This window comes from Castor canadensis, chromosome 15 (assembly GCF_047511655.1).
Source record: "Castor canadensis chromosome 15, mCasCan1.hap1v2, whole genome shotgun sequence".
In the NCBI taxonomy this organism is placed as follows: domain Eukaryota; kingdom Metazoa; phylum Chordata; class Mammalia; order Rodentia; family Castoridae; genus Castor; species Castor canadensis.
In genome coordinates this window covers 53,957,745-53,982,989 of record NC_133400.1, presented here as the reverse complement: position 1 = coordinate 53,982,989, position 25,245 = coordinate 53,957,745, and the positions used below count along the sequence as shown (strand labels likewise).

Here is a 25,245-nt window from a genome sequence, read left to right as displayed (position 1 = left end):
ATACAAAGAACATTAACCAATTAGCCAATATTTTCAAAGTCAAAACTTGGCAATAAAATAATTAGAAGCCTACGAATGTTTTAAAGAGTTTGAAGAAAGTGATATATAAAATAATATTCTTAATGTAAGCCTTTAATTGCATATTAAATAAATGTTAAGAAAGTAATGTTTAAAAATGCTTTGTTCTAAAATGTTCCTAAGAAAATGTTGTAAATATATCATTATAATTCAAACTCTTGAAAAGAATGGAGTACTTTAGGATCAGGAAATCACACTATGTCCCTTAAAGTACATTACTAGATATTAATTACAAAAATACCAAGAAAATGAAATGTAATAAGCCTTTTACTACTTCAGTTTTATTTTTCATTTTATAGAGAAGCTTCAATAGAAGCTTAGTGATAAAATTATCTTATCTATAAACTGTGCCTAAGCAAATATTAATTTACTTAATATTTACATATTAAAATGAAATAAGATGCCATTCTATCAGTATGATTTTCATATGTATTTTAAGTATATGTGTACATTTTGTTCAATTTTTAAAACACAAAGTTTAATTAGGAAATACTAAATCCTATTCATTTATTTATTTTCCTGTAACTTAGAGACTATTATTAAAAAACTCAGAGACTGACTTCCTTGAAGGGTTTTCCAAGTGTTTCCAAATCTGATTAACTGGGAAGAAACAGATGAAATGCTAAAGTCACTAAATGGGTCAGTGGTGTTAATAAAGAACTGAATGCGTATGTTTAAAATTTCAAAAGGCAAGGCCACTAGAATTAGAAGAAACAATTATTTGCAAAGTACTATTTGAGCACGAATTCTGAAAATGTGGAATCAGTCCTCAAGATAAACTGCACAGGATATAAGCTAGTTATTGTACAGCAAAAACAACAGTAAGAAAACAGGTAGGCAAGTCAGGATTTGTACTTACTTTTTATCATTGAAAAAATGCTGTACTTGACAGATTATACCTTCATTATAGTACTAAAAAGTTTTCCACATTTCACAAGTAATTTGATTTAATATCTTACATCAGGGAATTGGGTTTGAATGTTTAAAAAAAAGTCTGGCTAAAGAATATTAGCATACACAAAAGTTCACTTAATTTAATTTTCTTATTTTGGACATCTTGTAAGCTTCTGAACTAACTTTGAAGGGGAAGGGGTAAAAATATTTAACAAAAAAGTGCAATAATAATAGGCCAAAAAAACCTAAAGGGGAGGTAAAGAACAACACAGAGTTGGAAATTTGACTAAAAGGAAAATATTCTACAAGTTGATTGAATCTCCTAGGCCAAAGAGGGTGAAAGGAAGAAACACTCTCCCAAGGCAGATGAACTGGCTGGGAACTCCTTCAAAGTCCTTATTTATACTGGTAGATAATGGACACTTTGCCCCAGTTTCACTAGCAGGAGAAACAATGTCTAAGTTTACTACATTCAGAGATTTAGTGTGAGATTTTAAATTTCTCTTCCAAGTACAGATCATTAAGCCACATTAACAACTCATTTTAAATTCCTTACAAAACTGCCTGAGCAATATACTCATTTCCTCGTTCTTACTGAACAATGTTTCTCATACCGTTGGAAGTGAAGGTTGTTGTTTTTCTTTTTTAATTTTTTTCACCCCCAAGGGGACCTATGCTCAAAGAGTTACTGCTCATGACTAAAATTGAGCTCACACTAGACAAAACTCTCCAATACAGGTTCATTAACAAGCCTGGCCTAACCTTCAATCAGATGACATGGGTGATATGCTTGGATAACAATAGGAAATATCAATCACATTGAGCTAAGAATTTCCTAAAAAGTACAGAAATTGAGAGGAAGCATTTAGTCATGAACTGGTCTGTAGCTCCTCCTTAAAGGAGCACTTATCTATGTTAGGAAAGTGTGAGGAGAAGGAGAATAAATGTGGACTATATACTCCAGAAAATAATGTGTTAGTTTATAACCTACTTTGAGTTTCTAAACTCACAAAGTGCTTCATTTTTGAAAATTGGTGAAGGGGCTGGTTTCACATCTGCCAGAATGCAAGCAGTCAAACATGCAGCTGTAACTCAGCCACAGGGATTGTTGTAAATCATAGCATGGAGGCTATGCCTCTTAATTCTTATTAACCATAAAGCCAGAGGTTCAGGGAAATTTTATAGTGAAGACAGCAAGGGCAGACAGCTCTCTTCTGGTATCTGGATTACACATTTATTCCTGCACCAATACCACTGTTTTAGACACTGCTGCTTTTTAACACCTTCTGATTCAGTAGGGTGAAATTTCCCCTCAAATTGGAAGTGAACCCAAAAATCTATAAATTACTTTTGGTTAAATAATTCATTAATTTCTCAATCTGGAATTAGGTTCTACTTATTTCCATCTTAAAATTTTGTCAAATATAATGATTTTTCCTAAAAATCTATTCTCTCTCAAAATTTACCACTAAAGATTATATTGCTTGTTATAATTCTAAGTAGGGCCTTTTCAAAGTGTTTTTTTTGGCTGATATGAAGAAATAGCATATTATTTTGCATTTAATTAATTTTTTATTATTTAATTAAATGGTTTTAAAACTGTTTCCCTTAAATTTTCTAGGTAATCCTAATATGTAAACATTAAAATTTAGGTTTTATTTCTTTTTGAGGTTTTGTTCATTAACAATATTAAATAAAAATAGGATTAGTGGTAATTGATGAACGAACTAATAATAAAAATAATGACTCTCATTCCTGAATTTAAGTTGTCACCACTTATCTACTGCTCAAGTGATATACTGTTCAGCTTGCTGATTTAATGAAGTATCCTACTTCTGAAGCTCAATTTATCTCCCACAACTCATCACAACATAGCATATGTGACCAAGTAGAAATGAGAGGTCTCCAACTCCTACATGACCAACATTACATATGCTGACTATATATATAAAGTTATCCCAACATTAACACTGTTTATGAAAATCAGTAAGATATCTTTATTCTACATAAGCCCTCACAATACATATAAAATGGATACTCAACTGTTCTATATGGTCTTAAGTTACCTCTGGATCTTACATATGTATTTAAGAGACCATATTTAAAACATTAAACTTCTTTACAGGATGACAATCTCAGGGAAATCAAAAAGTTTCATGAGGAAAATTTCTTCTAACGGAAGAATTTCTACCAATACACATGGAAGGGGTAGCAGATTTAAAAATTCTTTGCCTTTCACACATAAGTGACAGAACTGATTCAGAGACTGACCTGTAATGGATGACACCATGGGAAGAAAGGTCATTGGAAAACTCTCGAAAGACAGATTGTGCTGTCACCACTGTCCAGTTTTAGCACTGCTAAGTATGTGATAAGCAGACACTATATGCTCCCTAATATAATACAGTACTGAGAAACAGCACCACATATGAAGTATTCCTACCTCCTCCCCAACCTTCAGTACCAAAAGCAAAGCTGAATGTGAATCTAATTAGTTTCTGAGATCACTGCTAATTTACAGAAAATCTAGAGGTTAGAACAACAACTTTAATGAGGAGAAGCCATCAGAAAAATCAAAACCAGGAACATACTACAGTATCATTTACCCAGTTTCAATAATTAAAAGTCATCTACAGGAAGGAAAAGAGGCAGAAAGAGAGGAAGGAAGGGGGGAGGAAGAAAACAGAACAAGGGAGGGAAATAGAGAAATAGTGAGAAAGAAAAGACTTTTTTGTTGTACTGGGGTTTGAACTCAGGGCCTCACACTTGCTAGGCAAGTACTTTTCCACTTGAGCCCCACTTCTAGACCATAAAACAGTCCTAATAACCAAATGCTACATTGATCATGTTTGGATTCTGAATCAACAACCTAAATGTAGTATGGCATTCTATAGTCAGAAAGAGAGTAAACTGAATATAGATATAATGGTGACATAATAAGTCATTATTGTTAATTTTGCTGGATATGATAAAAGGCTTTGTGATTACATAACAAAAATGTCATTTTAAAAAAGATGCTTACTAAAGAATATAGGAGTGGAAAGTCTTGAGGTCTGTTATCTGTTTTAAAAACAAGTTGAGGAAAAGGAGCTAGTATATGAAACAAATGTGGTAAAACTTTGCTAATTATTAATATCTGGATTTATTATATAAATTATACATATAATTACATAAATTATTATACAAATGGGTTTTATTAAACTAGTCTCTCTTTTTTGTCTATGTCTGAAATTTTTCACAATACTTTTATTCCAGGCTTCTGGACCATCATCTATTAAGCCAAATACATTCTACTATAAGTAAACAAAGAAGTATTTACTACTACCCTATTACAGAATAAAAACTCATAGCCAAAGCAAAGCAAGGATATAACACACATGACAGACTGCTCTGTATGTGACTAGCATTGACATGTACTTTAAAATATTTACCTTAAAATTAAATCTGACTTGCACATATTGTTATTGTGCATATGCAAAGTTGTAGAGAAAAAACATTTTGTAAGTTCTAGTTCAACTGTACTTTAAGAAACAAAATTATAGAAAAATGAAATGTGTACCCACCATACAAATAAACAAAGGTTTTAATAGTTTGTAGGATATAGTGAACTGATACTTTATTTTGTTACCTTCCTTCACATCTCAGTAACATCATGCTGCCCTCTGATTTTATTGCTGCATATAAATTAGGTCTGCATTTTCAAAAAATATCCTGGGATTCACATGATTCCTTCTTTAACCTACTGACATTCCCTTTTCTAAGTGACACTGACTGGTTTCAGCTAAGTATTAGAAGACTACACCGTCACAGACTCACATAAAATAGCGTATTTTATATTTAGTAGGTACTCAGGTATTTAAATGAATGACAAATATAGATTAAATACCCACCAAAATACTTAAATTTATATGTTCATCTTAAAATTTAAATGAATTTCTAATGAGTAAAGTCCATGGTAGCAATGTCTGAACTAGTCTTTCTTTGGCTCTTGTGTACTGCACCACGTACACCTCTCTGGCAGAACAGTAGTCACCACTTATTCCCCTCTAATAAAAAGTATTCTACAGCATAAGATGGGATTATCTGTTATCATATCTTCAAGCAATTAGAGTGGTTATTTTTGCTTGTCCTTTACCACTTTTGTTATGTTAACTACTGCTTAATTTTCCCCAATAAATCACACTAAGCAAATCCAAGAAAAAAGAAGCTGTTTTTGTTTATTTTAATTATATTTTCTTAGAAACACCAGTTTTCTATATTATTGTATATTAATATTTAATATATATTTTCTATTATTTAATACTTTCCCTTTCCCCAAAAGGTTTATATTCAAAGTCCTTGCAAATATCTTAACATCTACAATGTACAGAATAGTAGCTCACAATATAGATAAGTGTTCCTAAATCATCTATTAAGTCTACAAAGCACATCTATTTTAGCTGATTTTTATCTGCGAATTATTCTAATTATGCCTATATCAGCATCTGATAGTTAAACAGGCATACCAACTAACTTCTGATGGTTAGTATATATAATTTAAACACTGGTATTTAATAAATAGAATGTAAGTAGTATATAAATGCTATCAGTATATATACACACGTATATATAAGAATGTATATAACATAAATTATCATGCTTCTTTTATTTTCTTTCCCTTGAAAAGCTTATTGTAAGCCATTTAAACACTTTAACCATACTTCAGTAGATGTTTAACCTGTACTCATTCACTTAAGCTTACTTTCTTTCCCTTAAAGTATTTATTTTTATCTCCTTTCCCTAAAGTACTAGCTTATCATAGTCTACTTTTTCATGAATTAATCTGAAAACTCAAGACACTATTTGAAGAATTGGAAATGCCCTAAACAGCTTGTATTAGCAGCAGAGTTTGTAATGACTTGCAGCAATTTAAAAACTTATTAATAGAAAGTTAGTGCAAAGGTAGAAAAAATTGGTAGCTACTGAAACTTTATTATTAGAAAAAGAATTTTACCTAGCAGAACAAGGGAATCAATCTGAAAATTAGTCAAACTAAAAAAATTTTACATTTCTCTTGTGACATTAGGAAATAGAACACTTGATCTCGGTCAAAAGGCCAAGAAGCAATAAAGTCAAGAAATACTAGGTAATTCATGCAGAAATATTTGGGAAGTTCTGAAATTATATATGTAAAAATCAATAATGCATTTTAATTTGAAAGCACTGTGCAAGATGTTATTTCTGAACAGAATTCTTTAATCAGTTAATTTAGAAATTAAAAACAAACCTGCATAACTTCATAACTTCACTTCAATTGGAAGAATGTGCGATGTCAATGTGTGTGTCTACACACATGAGCATGTGTATGTGAGATACACATGCTACATATAATGAGGAGACTCAGATGCTAAGAGGGCCTTACAGTCTTAGCGGATTCACATAGCTAGGATCTCTCTGCTTATTAGTGGCAGATCAGGTACTACATCTCGGAGTTCCTGATTCTAGCCCAACGTTTAAATACCTCTAGTCTTTCTAGGGCCTACTGAGAGTCATAGTGCAATTCATTTCGACATTATTAATAGCAAATGCTAGACAGTAAGTTTTCAACAGACACTGTGTATGACTGCATTAGAATCAACTGTGGCCATGGAAATCTGTATTTGCAGTATTCACATAATTTTCTCTCACTTAACATCTTACAATGAAAGAAATCGTTCTCTATTACAAGCGAAAGGGTACTGGGATACACAACACGTATTTCAGTGTTAATTCGGATGCTTAATCCGAGAAACACTTACACAACTGAATTAATATGCAGACCACAAAGCCATGGGATCACAGCTCAAAAAAGCTAAAAATTTCACCCTGAAATCATTTCTCAGCAAAAAAGAATTACTTGCCAAAATTAATTTAAGTCTTAAACATATTTTTGTAGGGGCTGGCTGAGTGGCTCAAGTGGTAGAGCATCTGCCTAGCAAGGGTGAGGCCGAGTTCAAACCCCACTACTGCCAAAAAAAATTTGGGGGGACATTAAAAGATAAAGTAAGTCTATGTAAAATCTATCACAAATTTAAATATAAACTTTCACAAATTATATGAAGTAGATAATATGACTACCTTAAGAAAGAAAACAATTTTTTAATAAGTAAGAAGTACTGTTATATACTTTAAGGTTTACAAATACTACAAATATAGACATATTACTAAAAGGATCCTTTGATGGGGTTTCTGCAGGGAGAAAAATATTTGCTATTAACATAGTCTTTTCATTTCCACACTTACTCTACTTTGATTTGGGTTTATCTTCCATGATATAAACAAGGTATTTTTGCTATTTCCTCTCTTAGTTGAGAATAAGGTTCAGTTTCATGATGGCTGGAGTAGACTGAGTCTTGGGTTAAATGCTGAGATAACACTGGTCCCGGAGATGCAATCTGTGTAGGGTTTTGAGTGACTGTTGAAATGCTGCTAAACAGGTCCCAAAGATTATGTGAGAATTTTGCTGACAACTTATTTAGCAGTAATAATGTGATAGCTCTTTGTAATTACTAAGTTTTGTATGTGTATAAAAGTCACACTTTGTAATGGTATACATGACACATGTGTACACATACACAACACAAAAGCATAATTCTGCAATTGTTTCAGGTGACCCAACTCTGTGAATCAGACAGGACACTGAGATGAAGAAATTATTATCATCATTGTTACTGTTGGGAACTGTAACATATGGAGCCATTTTTTGAGCACTTTCTATGTGCTAGATATTTTATATGCATCAAATAACCTACTTTTTGGGAAGATATATACTCTTATTATTCCCATTTTAGAGATAAGAAAACTGAGGCACAGTGGCGCTACACATCTTTCTTAAGATTGCAAACCTTTAAAGTATCAGAGTTACTACTCAAATATAGTCTAACTCTAGAGACCACCTTCTTAACTACAATTTGGAGATGTTTAATGTAAAACTACTTTGTATAATTTTATTAAATGGCTTGCATAATGGATAATACGTAAGTTCATTCTATGCACATTCACATTTTTGATACCTTAGTAACTTGAAGATCTTTAAATAGCAGTTTCTTATATTAAGTAAGCCATACAAGGAGTGAGACTATCCCAATCTCACTAATTTTTAAGATACATCTTGAAAGACTTCCTGTTCAACTTATGCCAAAACAAATAACCAATTCATGAGGAAAATGAACTGATTAAGTTATTAGTGTTCTACAGATCAATTCTCAAGTTATCCTTGTGAAAGGACTACTTTGTTTTTATAATGTCACAAGGCACTATAATATAATTGCTTTATTACTCATTTAATTTCTGTGTTCCCTGCCAGTCTACAACCTAAAGATCACAGTAGTCTTACGTTGACTATGCCCCCAATACCCAGTGCAACGTCTCACACATAGCAGGTTGTCAGTAAGAACTGAGAATGAGCAAGTGGGATTTGCTCTTCTATCCTCTTAAGGTTACTTAATAAGGATCCCACCACAAGTGGTAGCTTAATATTGCTTGTAATATCTACTTCATATAACTTTTATACACTTATAACTATTAATACATTAATCTTTAAAGATAGAGTAAAAATTTCCTTCAAATAAATCCTGTTATTTGTATCACAAGAATTCCTTCTTTATAAACTTGTCATAAATTCCTGAAATTATGGATTTTGGAAGGCACTCCATTTTATCTTCCACATTTAAAGATTCTTCCTTATACTGAACTGAAAACATTCTTTTCCTTCCCAAACTATAAACAGCAACTTTTATTAAAAATTTCCTTTCTCATTTAAACCTCCAACTCCATACCATTGTTAATTCCAACTTTCTTCTGATAGTAGCTCCCAAATTCAAAAGAGAAGCAATTACATTACAACATACACACACACTACATTATTCTCTATACTAAAAAGTTATGAAGTTAAAAATTGATGACTATTGGTAGAACTCTGTATGCTTTAGAAATAATTAGTAACTCATTTCAATAAAAAATGTTATGTATCATCACCATCTATAATATTTAAACAACTCTGTGTTTGTTTTTAAATTTTTTACAAGAGTATCCTAATTGTACAAAATAATTGTTTTCACTATGACATTTTCATACATGCATATAATAATGTACTCTGATCACATTCACTCTTCTTCTATTACCCTCTGTTATGATTTTGTGTCTTAAATATTTTTGTATAACTAAAAGCCTAATTCTCCACCTGACATCAAGGACCAATCAAAAATAACTCACAGGACCAAGAGGAGCTGCCCAAGAACACTGAATGCTATGAACACTGCCAGGCATACTATGTAGCAAGGAATACTTCCTCAAGACAGCCTCTCTGAGAGGTCCGGAGAAGGCATCCTTCTTCTAGCACTGACCAGTGACTGTCCAGATCTCTGAACTGAGATATTAAAAAAGTTAATAAAATGCTTAATTTTATTTAACCATTTGAAAAAGATTTATATGAATTTAATATTTTAAATATCTTATATGTTTCAGTAATAAATTAGGGAAAGATCATTTCTATTAAAAAGTAAACTTTCCTGATTTTAGTTTCACACTACAGTATTCAGTACTGATTTGGTTCATTTATACTATCAGTTAGATAAAGAAATTCTAGTACAGTGGGATGACTGTAGTTTGCAATAATTTATTATATATTCTATGAAGAGCTATAAGAGAAGAGTTAAAAGTCACCAAACATAAAGAAATGATCAGTACACTATGTATGTGTTGAAAGAGCCCACCAAACCCACTCATATGTACATGTTAATGAAAAATAAAATTTAATCTTTAATGAGAGTTTTCAAAAATATTTACAACTAACTTTATTATCTTTTAAACATCAACATTCCTTTAGATGAGATTCTTTTTGTCCTAATAGAAGAAGTATAAATGTTTAGGCATTTAAACACTTTGTTTTTAAATAACAAATTTTATTTTTCAAAGCTTAATAAATACATATGCTTTAAAATAAGTATGTAAAAGGAACATAAATTTTATATCCTTTTCTTTTAAAAAGGAACAAAACTGACTAAGAAAATCATACTAACATTTAAAAAATGTCTGCATGGGCTGGCTGTGGTATACATATCTGTAATCCCAGCTACTGGGGAGGTAGCCATAAAAGGGATTGCACTTGGAAGCCAGACACGGCAAAAAGTTGGTGAGTCTTCATCTCAACAATCAAGATGTGGTGACACATGTATGTAAGGAATAGGTAGGAGGATCACAGTCTGATCTGGCCCAAGGGAAAGAAACATGAGATCCTATCTGAAAAATAACTATAGCAAAAAAGGGCCAGAGGCCAGGATCATGGCAAGCACTTGCCTATTAGGCATTATGTCCTAAATTCAAACCCATCCACCCAAAAAAAAGTCTGCAAGGAAAAACTTTGTAGCAGTTGAAAAAAAATCGGGGTTATCCTTTGTGACATTCATTCCTGAAATGTTAAAGGATCCTATAAGAACTTCTCTCCTAAATGAAATTTTCATGTAAGCATTCTGCTTTGATAAGGAAATATAAGAAAATGTAAAAGCAGCATAACTGCATTTCTCTATGATTAAAAGTCTTTCTAATGTTTTACTTAGAAGATAGTTAAAAGAATTATAAACTTCAATTAAAAAGTTCAAAATTAACATCACTTTCAAGAAACAAATTTGTGAGTCCTGTGCTTTCATATACCAACCGTATTACTTCTACTCTCATAGTAAATATGTCTTTTTTCAGGTATTGGCTCCAATTGCAATTGTACATTTGTCAGTGTAATTATATCTACACTATAATTACCACCTACAGTGGAAGTTCAAGAGTAGTTAGAGAATTCCTCACTTTTAATGGCACCAGTTTGTCCTTAGTACCTAGCTGTATGGATGACACACAAGTAGTCTAGATAAAGATTTAAATTACTGGATAACTGGCTTGAAGATGGGTGTTGCTATCTGAAGTGCTTTGTCAACTGTCAACATTTGAATGATTACATGATGAGGGATCCTTGGGTTAGGGGCTTTTCACAAGTGCTATTCCTGATATGTTTGTCATTAAACTTAGAAATCAGTTAAAAACATGGAAAGATTCAATTAATATAATTTGGCCCCTCTAATTAAGAAAAAATAACCTCAAAAATCCTGAGTTTGATAAGTCAATAGAACAGACTGTTTGATAAGTCAACAGAATTACAAGCTAGTATTCATATGCCAGTCTTCATCAGCCATCATCTATCATAAAGCTAAGATGTCTATGGAGACAGTGAAATAAACCTTGATAAACATCAATTTTAAATTTCAATTTCCACTCCTGTCCACAGTTAACATAGGTAATCATGAGAGGACACAGATGTCCAAATAAAGGGATATGTGTAAACAAAATATATTCAGAAGAAAAACCTAAAACTCATTTGAAGCACATAAAAATAAGGCAAATTTAGGAATTGTTTTTTCCGTGCAACATTTGTAAGGCAGAGGAGAGATGTCTGATTTTAATATTCTTACCAAATTCTGATATTCTGCTCTATTATGAATAGCTACTCTGTTTGGGGTATGTAAACATCTTATCTTATAAACTTATTTTACATTAAGGTATAATAGCAATTTTCAAGGGATAGCAGCATTATTTTTGAGATAGGGTCTCATTAAGTAGCCCAGGCTGGCTTCAAACTCGTGACCTTTCTGCCTCTGCCTCTAGAGTGCTGGGATTACAGAGGTGTGTCACCACACTCAGCTCCTATAGCAGCATTTTAAAAGGAATATATTAAATGAAATGGATTTTATTATGTGTTATTATAGTTCTTATTTCTCCCTATTATTTAACAATGGAGGTAAAAAGCAAAACATAATAGACTTTTATTATTTTCTGAACATTTAGTATGTAAAATCTCTTGACCATCCATAAAATCATTCTTGTATTTGTTTTATTAAAAGTATAGGTAAAAGACATATAAAATTTAAACATCTGGCATTAATTATGCTCTAGAGTTAAATGTTCTTATATTTTAATTTAAATGTAACTGATATTTACATATATACACACATAAGAATTATAATTTAAAGGAAAACTCTTACCATTGATTTCCTTTTGACAGCTAGTCACTCCATTAGCCTTTCTTGATAGTGCTTTCCTACGTCAAGCAGACAGTAGCCATTCACAAAATGAAACTTGGATGTTCACGTCTTCACATGGGAGTTTTCGGCCAATTGCCAGTTGAGAATTTAAACTGAAAACTAAATTACCCAAACTTTATTAAATTGTTCCCATACTCACCAACTGATAACGAGCAATTACTCTACACTGGAAAATAAAGTGCCTACCTATGATCTACATCTTTTTAAGCAGTCATAATGTTATATTTGAAAAGAAATGCTATAACCAAAAATAAATTTCCTAAAAAATTCCCTAAAAACCTAAAATATCCCCAAAAGTTCCCTCAGCTGTCCTATAACCCAAATTAATATATAACAAAGATGGTTATTTATTCAATGAGTTAATAAATTATGAATTCATAAATTTAAATACTACCAAACATTGCCTTTACCTGGAAGTAAGTTGTAACATTTGGAAATTCTTTGACAGTATCAACTATACATATAAACTAGTTATTAAATCATCAAATACTTACAGTACTACATATAATAAAAGAAATTAAAGATTACACTGAAGAGATAGTTCCTGCCTGCAAACATTTTTTGTATTAAGACAATATTTATGGTTACCAATCAATAATTATAGTACAAAAATGCCTCAGTTCCTTTTCTGTACCAATTTAACTCTTTTTTCTCTCTTGGTTATTGTAACTACTATTTATAGAACATGCCAATCTTATATGATTTCTGAGCATTAGGTTTTATGATTATTTAGTTATACACTGTTTGATGCCTCTCAAATATTAGGCATATCAAGTTGTTCTCAAAAGTTTTTAAGATATACCTCAGAGCCCGAACATCATTTATGCCTAACTATAAGTTGGTTAGTTTCAATATTAAATAATCTTTGATAATTTAACTTTTTAGTAAAAGTATACTAAAGCTAAAATGAAAGAAAAACATTTCCTAATCTTCTTAAAGCATCAGGCCTATCACTGATTTAAAAACTGTTTCTGAATGTCTATTATAATAGGTTCAAAATTAAGTCAGCATAATTAGATAGCTAAAAGACTCAGTTTAGAGTCCTAAAAATGATACATATCCCAAATCTCCTACATATTCCATGCACAATCCTCTTCTCTCTCTCTCTGGCCTCCCTCTCAATCACACACACAAACATACACCATGTACACATGTGTGCACATATGCACATGCATCTAACCTACACCCTCACAGATGTTTTTGTATTACAACCTCAAACCAGTACCAAGGTATTACATAACAGAGAATATAAGACAAATATCAGTTTATGATTAATCAAGAGAAAATGACTTCAGAACAAGACCTCCAGTTTAAACTACTGTCTTTGAATTAGTCACACTGACCTCCGAACAGTTAGATACCCAGATACAGGCTTACGCTATTATGTTCAATAGTTTTACTGCTACTCCTTAATAGTCATACATTTATAGACTGTTCAGGAACTAACAAGTTCTGTCCTTAGGTGCTATGAGATATAAAGGGAAGGTTATCTCCTTTCTCAAGGAGTTTGTGATCTGAAACATGACAGTGAATGGATGTTAGGTTGGCATACAGACCTGTAAATGACCACATTTCCAAAACAGAAGCAAGCACACTTAGGCAGTTCAAATGGTGTGAGTAAGTTGATGGCATGTTGGACTAATCTGAGAATACTTTATATCATTACGTTTTTAAAGCAGAAAATATCCAACCACTTATCCAAATAAAACCCATAAACAAACTGTGATTAATTAAAGAATATGACTGCAGAAGTATTCATGTCCTCACTATGGAACCCCACTGTGGAATACCGAAGAGAAATTCCTGAGGTAAATGAAATTGCACAACATAGAGATATCCCCTCCCCACTCCCCAAATCAGGCTTTCAGTACAAGAGAAATTCTAAATATGTTCAGTTCACTCTGTGATTACTATCACCATGGCTGTAATTTGATTTTAATACAGAGACATAACACTGAAAAGTCACAATAATTAACAAAAATCATGAACCAAAAAAACCACAAGAATTAAAAGTCTTAGTGTAAGACTTTTATTAAGTAGAACGTAATACTACCTTTTCATTGTATAAATGAAGAAACTTCCAATAAGCTGTCATTATTTGCCCAAAGGCACATAGTCAGCAGCAAAATCAAGACCCCTTAAGAACAATGCATTCTTCTTTTACTATAGCCAAGGAAAGAAACACTTACACTTCAGAAAGAGAGATGCTAGTTTAAAATATTCAGATAAATTATAAGCCCCAGAAAATGTAAAGAATCCACTCATATAGTTTTAAAAAGTATGTGATCGCCCTAAATCTGATACCTCCTTCTTTATGGCAGCCATACAGCCATGTATCCCTCTCTTACAGATTAAGAACATGAGGGTCAGAAGAGTATATAAAATCTTAACAAAACTCTCTCTGAAAGGGAAAATGCCACAGAATTTTCCATGACATCACATCTATTTTTCTTTCATTTCTTGCACCTTATTTTATTCAGGTTTTGATAGGACTGTCTAACATTTTAAGAATGCACATGCACAGCATCAGAAATACAGTATTATTTTGAAGGTTTGAAGTCATTTTACTCATCCCAACTGTAGATATAAATGGACAGCAAGGTAAGTTCAGAAAAATTATAAGAAATATAAAAGAAATAGTAGAAACACTATTTAGATTTAGTTGTAATGATAAAAGTTGTCCACTAACTCACTTTAGATTCCATTGTCCACTCAAAATTATACTTACAAGGTGTTTTTAGCAAAGTATGCATGCTTTCTAGTTCAACTAATCTCAAAAGTCAGCACACTCATTAGGCAGCACCTAAATCACTCACAAAGCTTGTGAACAGGGAATGATATTAAACAAATTAGTTCCATACTCCCCCCAACCACCACATTCTCCTATACCCACTCCTCAGAGTTTGTGAACCAAAAGGGCATAAAATATTTTTTACCAATTATTAAAAGTCAACATTTTAGCAAATAAAGTCAAGATTTTCTTATGCTACTAAAACAACATATATATGCTTAAGGAGTTTTACTTGTATTTAATTTGGTCACAAAGTAACATCTCAATATTTCACATATGTGATTGTTTATCTCTATGTGTGAATGAGTATATGTGTATATACACATAGGTATGTATAAACAGCAGTCTACCTAAAACTATATTAGCGTATTAGAGAGTACAATATTTTAAAGTTTTCCTAACGTGCTAATTGTGTGTGTGTGTGTGTGTGCTTACTTTTTCAGCTAAAATTGTGACATTTCTTCAGGGCAACAGAAAAATATCTATATTTAGGTCTACTTGTTAAATTATTATAGTAGAGTTAGAATACTGATATACTAATCTATATAAGAACCAGCTTACGTTCATATTACCCACATTATTTAGAATGATCTTTTAAAAGCCAGGTTTTAAAAATTAACCAAAGAACTATGCCCATCATTTTCATGGATGTTAACTGTGTTTATAAGAAAGTTATTTTTTCTATCACATCTTTTTCCTTTGGAAAGTACAAGTAACAATAGCACCTTACCACATAGGTTTGTTGTGAACATTAGGTAAGTTAACAGTGATAAACTGCCTAGAGGAGTGACCCAAGCACATCAGAAGCCTTCAAAAATACAGCCATTGTAATCACCAGTATAATTATCACCATCACTGTCACTGTCGTCACCAATAACAGCTTATATTACCATCATCTTCACAGGCATCTCAACTTATTCTTAGATAAAAACAGTCTCAGGCCATATTCCCAGAGATTCTAATTCAATATCACACCAATGCTTGAAAATGATGTATTAAAGATAAAGGACATAGATAAATATACAAGACACTACTTATACAATATCATCTTATAACTATACTAATAAACAAGAAGCAAAATACTTGAAGGCAGAAAAAGAGTTTTATAAGTGTAATGACAGCTTTACTATCTTCTTCAAAATACATACAACTTATGCCCAAAGCCAACAAGTTATTTTCCAGTGACCCAACTACTTGAGAGATGATATAATACAGAAATAAGAAATGGATTCTGGGCTCAACAGAGTTGAAGAAAGTCATATATCTGATTCCTTCTTGGGTAAGAGAATAGCAAGAAAGTTCATGCACAACTTCTGTGAGTAAAGCAATTATTAAAAATTTTGAGCACTCTTCATATGTGGTAGGCTTTGATAAAAGGAGACAGAAGTATAAAGCAGTAAGTGCTTCTGGACTCTCACTGGTGGAAATAACTCCCACCTTGTTTCTAGGTATCCCAGAAGTATTGTTACAGCCCAATAAGTAGTATGAGCTAGGAACATAGAAAAGAGATTGTAGTTATGGTGGGCAGAAAAGGCTTCACAGAAGAGAAAAGATCTTTGCTACACTTTATAATAACTAGCATTTATTTTTTGGTGGGACTGGGGTTTGAACTCAGGGCTTTGTACTTGCTCAACAAGTGCAAAGCGCCTAGGCAGGCACTCAACAGCTGGAGCCATACCTCCAATCCAATAGCTAGTATTTTTCATAAACAGAAAAAAACCTGCATTTCAGGTCAAAGACGATAGTGCAAGCAGGAAGCAGAATCAAGTATTTGCCAACCCTGGAAAGGCTGATCTTATCACTCTTAACTCAAAATACAATTATTATTTCAGGAAGATTGTTTTGGCAATGGTGTGCATAATGAGGTATGTTAAGACAGTTTAACTCTGACTAAATAGTAAGAGACAATAATCCAAAGGATTATTAAAATTAATCAATTGACTATGAAGAGAAAATGGGCATCAAAGTTTTAAGCTTACTTTCTTTTCTGGAAACTTCCTATTTTGTCCCGCTACAATCTTGATGAAGGAATGGCAGACAGTAGAAGCTGCCAAAAGTGTTCTTAGAGTTGGTCACAGACAGCTCAGAGAGGGAAAGGAGTACCATGGCAGCAAAGGTGGCGGACCATGCAAGTAGAGACCTGGAAGTGGGGAAGCATAAACTTCACTCTCGTGTTAATTAATACTCATTTGTTACTTGGGACGAACAACTCACAGCTGCCTTTTCTTTTTCATCAACAGGCCTTAACTATGTTACAGAAGAAGAAATAAAAGCAAGATAGTTTAATACACAGAATGCCTATAGATGATGATAATCTAGGGTTTAAAGATCAAATATGTTCCTTATATTTAATAGGACATGCAAATGTATTTTAACACACTTAACAATGCAAAATAAGTAAAACAGTCACAAACAGCCTATCCAGCAACAGGGACCAACATGAAAGCTTTGCTATATTCGGTTCCAATGAACCTATTAAGTATTTATGGTCAAATTTCAATAATGAACAATGACTAATTTCTTTCCTTTGGAAGCAAGATGATCCATATTTTAAAGAATATATAACAGAGAACTTTTGTAGGCTTTCATTATATTACAAATATGGATCTCCCCAAACAATTGGCTTATATTACTGTGAAATAACTCCATAAATGTTGAGACCTTGCTTTGGTTCCCTACCCCACCCCCATACCATCAACACCGTGGTACTAGATATGTATTTAGGATATAATTAAATGAATTGTATCATATAATCTGATACAAATGTGTTAAAACCTATTATATTACATAGGCAGAGCATGGTGGTGCACATTTGTAATCCCACTTACTCAGGAGATAGAGGCTGGAGGATCTCAGTTCTAGTGGTTGGAGGCTAGCCTGGGTAAAATTAGCATGAGACCTTATCTGAAAAACAAACTAAAAGCAAAGGAATTATAGGCCTGGGTTAAGCTTATAAGCCTCTGAGTTCAATCCCCAGTACTACCATAAAAAAATAAACAAACAAAAAAAACCACACACACACACACACACACACACACCAGAAACAAAACATAAAGCCTATTATAGATATGCAATTTACTAGAGCACCTAACGCAGTATTGTTTCAGGTTACTGATACTCACTGTAAGAGTACAGCACTGCTGTGGTCCTAGTAGATGCAAAATGGCCTTGAGAACTCTGGGCTTTGTTTTTTTTAACTGTAAACAGTTCTTGGTACTTACGTGTTCCAAATATGCATGAAAAAATGATGTTCTTGCTGACATGTACTATGTAATTAGGTCTCTGCTTGTTGTATCTGTACTAAATATGTTGTTCTTTTCATTATTCCCTAAACAATACAGCACATCAACTATTTACATTGTATTAGGTATTATAGTCTAGAGATTATTTAAGGTATACAGAAGATTAAGCAAGTTATATGAAAATACTATACCAATTCATATAAAGGGTTCTGAGCACTCATGGATTTTGCTATCTGTAAGGGTCCCTGAATCAGTTCCCCCAGATGTCAAAGGATACTTGGTTTCTCTGTTATCATTATACTTATTAACTAAAGAAAATCGATTTTCCACATTAAAATTTTTCCTGTATCTGAATTTGTACTTTCAGCCTTTTAAAACAATCCAGCACATTTTCATTCATATGGTCAACAAATTAGTAATATTTTATTTCATAACATTTCTGAAAAATTAAAGGTATCTTAAAAGCTACCACACTTTAGTGATACTGAACTAATCCTTACAACAGTATGCTAAAATGCCATTTCCAAAGTGTGTGAGTCAGTTATCTTAAAGCATAAGGAGAGGGAACTAACATTTGTTGAAATACCTCATAAATTAAAGACTCATTTTTTAACCCTCACTCAATCCTGCAAGATAGTTATAACATACCCATTGAACGGCTATGAACTTGCTCAAGGCCCAGAACTATTAAATGACACAGTTATAATTCCTATCATGGTTTGTCTAGCTCCAAAGTCTAAGCTCATCCTTCTTATACCATCTGGAACACTGCCAAAGAGCATATTAAAGATGAGTTTAAAGTGGGGGGGAGAAGGGCATACATGGCAGAAGGGAGGTGCTAACTGATATAAAAGCAAACATCATGAAATGCAAGTACTTCATTCACTGAAGAGCTCTTCAAGACCTTCAAGAAGCCTATCAAGACCTTCTTTGTCTTACTTTATACTTCTCTGCACATGAGTAGCTCTATGAATTAATAACAAGCTTTGCCAAACAAGGCACTATTTACAAAACTCAAAACAACAATAACTACTGAATTGTTTTTTGAAAGGGCAAATGGCCTTCTGACATACTTCAGTAGCCCTTGAAGAGATTATATTCACAAATTTTCATCAACAATCCCAACTCATTTAAATACGTAAAACTTTCTAATATATTTTGTAAGAATGGCTGAGGTAAAATGTTCTAGCAATCAAAGAAAATGAGTATCTGGAAAATATATTAATCAAAGGTCCAATAATGCTAGATGAATAAAGTATTAATTTATCTAGAAACATTTGGGGAGTTCTATGCTTTTTATACTTTTATACTTTCCAAATCAGATGCAATGGGCAAAATCAGGCATCACAAATTTAGTGGTAATCAATCTAAATATTCTAAAAGATATAAAGTTCTTAATTTTAAGAAAAGGAAAATTATGAACTATCAACACAAGCTGATGGTAAAATGTATCCCTTTGAAAGTTAAGAAAGTATTTCAAAATGGAATTTTAGCTCCTATAGCACTTATAAATGAAGGTGAAATTTTTATTGCTCCAATTTATTCCCCTCTTTCCCTTTCTTTTGCCTTATCTTTATATAACAAGACTTCTTAATTAAAAACACTATACCATCTAATATGAAAAAGTAGCCTAGCTTTATGTTTTAAATTTACTTAGGCATTTACATTTAAGAGTTTTGAGGCTCTCAATACCAAATTGCACATAGGTTAGTTCTTTAAACTCTAGGCTAGGGGTTCAACTCAGTGGTAAAGCACTTGATCAGCATTCAACCGGGCCCTGGCTTAATCCTCAGAATTAAAAAAGAAAAAGTTATGGTAGAAGAGTGAAAAATGTCTCTTCAGGATTTTAAACAAAGTTTCACACAATTAACACTGTAGCAGGTAATTTAACATGTGTGACCTTTTGTACAGCAACAATTCTAAAACTCGGAAGCCACAAGCAGTCTTTAATTTGCTTTGTTACCTTGATTGGAGGGTCAATGCACAAGAAGACCCATCCTACACCAAGAATTAACACAGTATTCTGTGAACAGAAGTAAATAAGGTTTAGTTGAAAGAGAACCAAATAATGAAAAGTCAGAGTGTAGTCAAAGAACTAAGCTGGCAAATGAGAAGCATAGACCATTTGGCCTAGATTTGTTTGTAATGACTGTATGATCCAGATACTAAAATATGTGACTAATACCCAGAAATCTAAACTCTGAAATAATTGAAGTAAATGGTCAACTGGTTAACTCTTTTAGTCAAATGACTTAAGTTACTTAAACTAAATAATTAGCATTTTCCCTACAGAGATTTTTAAAACTTTAAAAATAAGATATCATTTTTGCTTTATGAATGATCCCATAAACTAAAATTCACCTTTATTATCAGACAATACCATACTGTTTACACTACAGAGGTTACTACAAAAATTGTTTGAAGAGAAGAGCAGAAGGAGAGTACACACCTGTAGGATTTTTAATTTTACTTTTTATTTTTGGTGTGCTAGGGATCAAATCTTGGGACCACCACTTGCTAAGCAGACACTACCCCAGGCTACACCCTTAGTCTGAGAATGTGCATTTTTTTCAAAATAATACTTATTTAAGAATCTGCATTTTCCTCAACAATGCAGAATGCTTGCTTTATTTGTGGTTTATAAAGTTTATTATATACAGAAGTGTCTATATAGTGTCTTTAATTCAGAAGCTGAGGAAGCTTTGCTAATAAAATTGCTGGAATGGAGACAGAGTAAATTCATCAGAGACTCACTTCACTTCATACTCATAGGCTTGATAGGGAAAGGTGGTGTTTCACATAGGTAAAAATTTCAGATAACGCAGAATAATATAACTATAGTGAACTATGCTGAGTACCTGTCCAATGCTGCCCTCCTTCTAATGACTGAAGATTTCACTTCTTTACCTATATCTCTCCTAGTAGTTGATGTGCCTGAAGGGAAGCAGACTGACTGGGAGTCTAATCCAATATGGTAAACTCATCCCCTTTGCCAATGATTTGCTTAGGTATATTTTGCACTAACAAATTTAGGCCAATAAGAAGCAATCTTGGGAGAAGGGTGAACAGGAACTGCTTTGAGAAAAGAAGCTATACTGCTCATGAGAAAATCAAGAGAATTTAGTTCTCTTCCCTTTGGATTTGAAAGAGGAAACTGCACAATCCTAATACAACTAGTAGACATTCTGTAACTACAGTGTTGGGGGACAGACACTACAGAATAGAAAGCATACAGTAGAAAGTCAAATCTAGCCCATGAAAAAAGCCAGACATAGAAAGCAAGTATTGCTCACAAGTAGAATTTAGGGGGAAAAAAGGGACATAAAAGTAAAGAGAGAAGGAGGAGAGGGAAAAGGAATAGGGGAAATAAGAGGAGGCAATAGAGGGGATGAATATGATCAAGGTATATTATATGTATGTATGAAAATGTCAAAATAAGTCCCATTACCTTATATGATTAAAATGTTAATAAAAATCATCGAGCCACGGGAATAAGTAATCCTAATGTGTGTTTTACTTCTGATACTTTTTTTATGTGAACCAAACAATACCCTTTTTATTTAAGCCAAAAATAGATCAATTTGGAAAATAATTAGCTGTCAGGAAAGTAAGAATTGCTAAGGTCTATTTAATTACTTATAGAAAAATTTATAATCTATCTTATCTTATTCTTGACTTAAAAAAAAACACTGCTATTTTTTCTAGGTTTTCAGATGTCCTACAATGATTGTGCATTGATTGTATGTGTCATTGGGAAGGGAGTATTTAAAAATTGTGAATGGACCAAACAATTTGACCCCTTTTTTTTATCAATGTAAAAGTCACAGTATACCTTCAGAAAATAATACTTTCATGGGCCCATGTTGTACTCAGATTACTATATTCTTAGAGTTTGACTTTGCTCTGATATCAACTGTCTCTTTTTCCTGCCATATTTACTTTACTCACACTGTGTAAGAACCAACAGACTTTACTGGCTACATATTCTCATCCAACTCTAAGTTCCCAGTCATGCGTTTTTTGATAGTTGAAGTTCCCAGAAGTATGCCTTGAAGCACATGATAACTATTCTGGGGAAAGTTAAGTTGATCCTTGAACTTGAACTAAAAAGATAAACATGTAACTAGTTTTGTACTTTTTAAAAACCTCCTTTCCTCCTCCCCTTCCTCTGTTCCTTTTCTCAATTTATTCTACCTAGACAAAAATTTGATCTCATCTTTAAATAGTGTGTTAGGAGAGGCTATAAAACTCTTATCTTTAAATAGTATTTTGAGAGAGACACACTATTCCATAGGCATAGTGTACCTTGTACAGTGATAAAGACATTTGAATTAGTTAACCAACTAATTCACAGAAAATCTATAGTTTTTGGATCCTTCTCAAAGTGCTGGCAAATCAGCCTGAATACTCACATGGACAAAATCAGATGAATATTAGATGTCACCTTCTCCATTTACATGAGCACAAACTCTCTAGATCATCAGTCTCTGTATTATTTCCCTAAATGGCATAATTCTTCATAGCCAAGGACTTTATAGGATTTGATCATATTACCCTTGAGAAAGCAGACTAGTAATAGCCATAGATACATTCAAGAAATACTGTTAGTTAAGAAACTATATGAGTTCATAAGAAATCCAGGGAATTATGCTTTCAAAATGTTTTTCTCCTGAATCCTCTGGAGTTTAACTAAGAGTCTATTTCTAGACCCAGTGATCAAATAATAAATTCCTATAATAATGGATAAAGATATTTTGCATAGAATGTTATTTGGGGCAAAATAGTTTAAAAGATCTCATCTAAGTTTCAATGAATCAAGCAAGACTAGGAAAATCTTAGTCACTATTCAAATCTGATATTTATTAATAAATGGTGTAAACAAAGTGATGACATCCACTGTATGTTACACATTGTGTATGTACAAAATTGCTTAGGTACTTTAACATATAAATTAATATGCCATATTCTCTTAAAAACTAAGTTCTTTCTATTCTATTTAATGGAGTCAAATAATAAAATGAATTCGCTCAACTCACAAACCATTTTTAAGCAACTAGGCTTTCTAAATTGTATTCTATAATACAATCACTTCCTAACATTACACAAGCTACTGAAAGGGTTTTAGAAATGATCTTACCATCATATTCTATAGATAGAATAACAATACGTGTTTTATATTTCTTCAAATACCAGGCTTTGTTTACATCCCAATTTTCACGTTTATTCCCTCATCTTTAACTCTACCTATCATTCCCAATCTAGTCTACAAAACCAGCTTCTAACAACATTGCTTCTACATACTGCAGTCAGATTCAAGTTTTCTAAATGGAAATTTAATCATGGCATACTCCTTAAAGCCTTTCCTTCATTTCCCAAATACCCTTAGGATAAAGGGAAAAATCCTGAATAAGAATTGTAATGTTTGGTGTATTCCCCATCTTTATTTCTTCTTTTTCTCAATGCTCAGTCACACTGGAATCCTTTAAGTTCATTCTTTTATTTTTGCAGGTTCTTTTATTTTTCTGTTGCCTACTAATGTTCTAGCTAACTCTTCTCCCAGTGCCTAGACTTTGCTAACTCATGCTGATTCTTCCCATCTGAGCTTAAGTTACTTCTCTTGTCTTTCCTTGACTTTACCATCAATACTCCCCTATCATTCCAGAACATATTAGGTGTACCTATTATAGCTTCTCATATCTCCTTACAACTCTTCCTTTGACACTAATCTTAGTCATAACTAATGTTAGTTTCAGTCTTTCCCAACACTGTTGGTTTCATGAGGACATTAGACCATATCTTGTTTATTGTCTTATACCATCATTTAGCAAAAATTCTAGCATATAATAATATTTCATAAAAATGTGTTGAATAAATGAATTTTATTAAATTGAAATTACCCTATAACTAAGTGGTTTATTATTGAAAAGGTCTACTTTTCTACATTTTTATAGTAGATAGTATAAACATCTGAAGTCTAGAAAAACTGGTTTAGAATCCCAGATCTATCATATATTGTGTCACCTTAAGTCTCAAGCACTCAAATTCTTTATGTTAACAAAAACAATATCCATTGTCTACTCTGAATTCCTTATACAGTTTTTGAGAGGAAAAGGAAACTATTTCCTCAGCACTAAAAGGTTTATTTTTGTCACATATTTTTCAAATAAAGTGTTATGGTAGATATCAAAAGAACCTCAGGAGGACAATGATACTTCTCTGGACAGTGACCTGGACCTGGAGGAGCTGGCAGTAGTGGGAAAACATCAGGATCTGAAGGACCAAATGTGTGTGTGATTTGCTTAAGCAAAAGATGATAAAAAGGAGGAGGGGGAAGAGAATCCTCTGGTGGTATCACTGGAGTAAAAGGCAGTGCTGCAGGAAGAACAAGTCAATCTGTGATTCTCAAAGCATAGCTTTATGGAATTAAGAATGATGCTGATAAAGCTCTGGGGATAAGTTGGGTCAAACTGTCCTAGGAGAGCCTTCAGATGGTGCAGCAGCAGCAGCTGAAGCTACCACCACCATTATCACTCCCACCCTCCAGCTTGAAGACTGAGGGGATACCTCTCCAAGTGCCCAGATGAAGCGCCTAAGAGGACAGGAATGGCCACTGACCCTGAGAGGGTAGTTAGAGGTGACAGGTCAGACAGTGTTAGCAGTAGAAGTAAGGATGAAGAGAAATGATAGCCATCCCATGGTAAGAAGTGAAGCCATGGACCTAAGTCAGATAAAGATGGGATTGAGGCAGTGCCTATGGAGAACACAGGATTCTGGACCTTGAACACTTTTCTCTAAGTGCAGTTATTGCATCTTCCAAAAAGTCTAAGAGAAACCTCATGGATAATTCCTTCAACCAGCACACATTTAATGAAGATGAGGGATTTGTGCAGGAAGAGAAGCCATACAAGATACAGCATTGCCTACTGGCAAGAAGAAGGTGAAGCATTACTTGAAAATTAGGTCAAGTCCAGAAAGAAACAAAGGATGCTGAGGAAACTGGAACAAAACCAAGAAGGCAGAAGTTGCAGTGAATACAGTGGACATCCAAGAACAAGAGAAGGTGGTACAAAGTCTCTATAAGAAGGCTGGGGATGGCAAGCAGAAATGCCAAGTCACTTACGTTGTAGCCAAAAAA

At 33.0% G+C, this 25,245-nt stretch overlaps 1 protein-coding gene across 16 annotated transcripts in view; it reads right to left on the bottom strand.

The window, feature by feature from the left end:
- The window catches only part of Zeb1 (zinc finger E-box binding homeobox 1), a 170,798-nt gene that overhangs the window by 109,611 nt on the left and 35,942 nt on the right, over positions 1–25,245 (bottom strand). For 4 of the 16 annotated variants that reach the window (XM_074056210.1, XM_074056207.1, XM_074056209.1 and 1 more), the window contains exon 2: positions 12,018–12,176. The exons of 7 other annotated variants lie outside the window; for them this stretch is intronic. The gene's annotated coding sequence lies outside the window, so the exon portion shown is untranslated. Of the gene's footprint in view, positions 1–7,233; positions 7,386–9,204; positions 9,359–12,017; positions 12,177–16,847; positions 19,016–25,245 lie in introns of those variants that run through there. 5 more of the 16 variants (XM_074056211.1, XM_074056213.1, XM_074056206.1 and 2 more) reach the window with 4 other exon arrangements.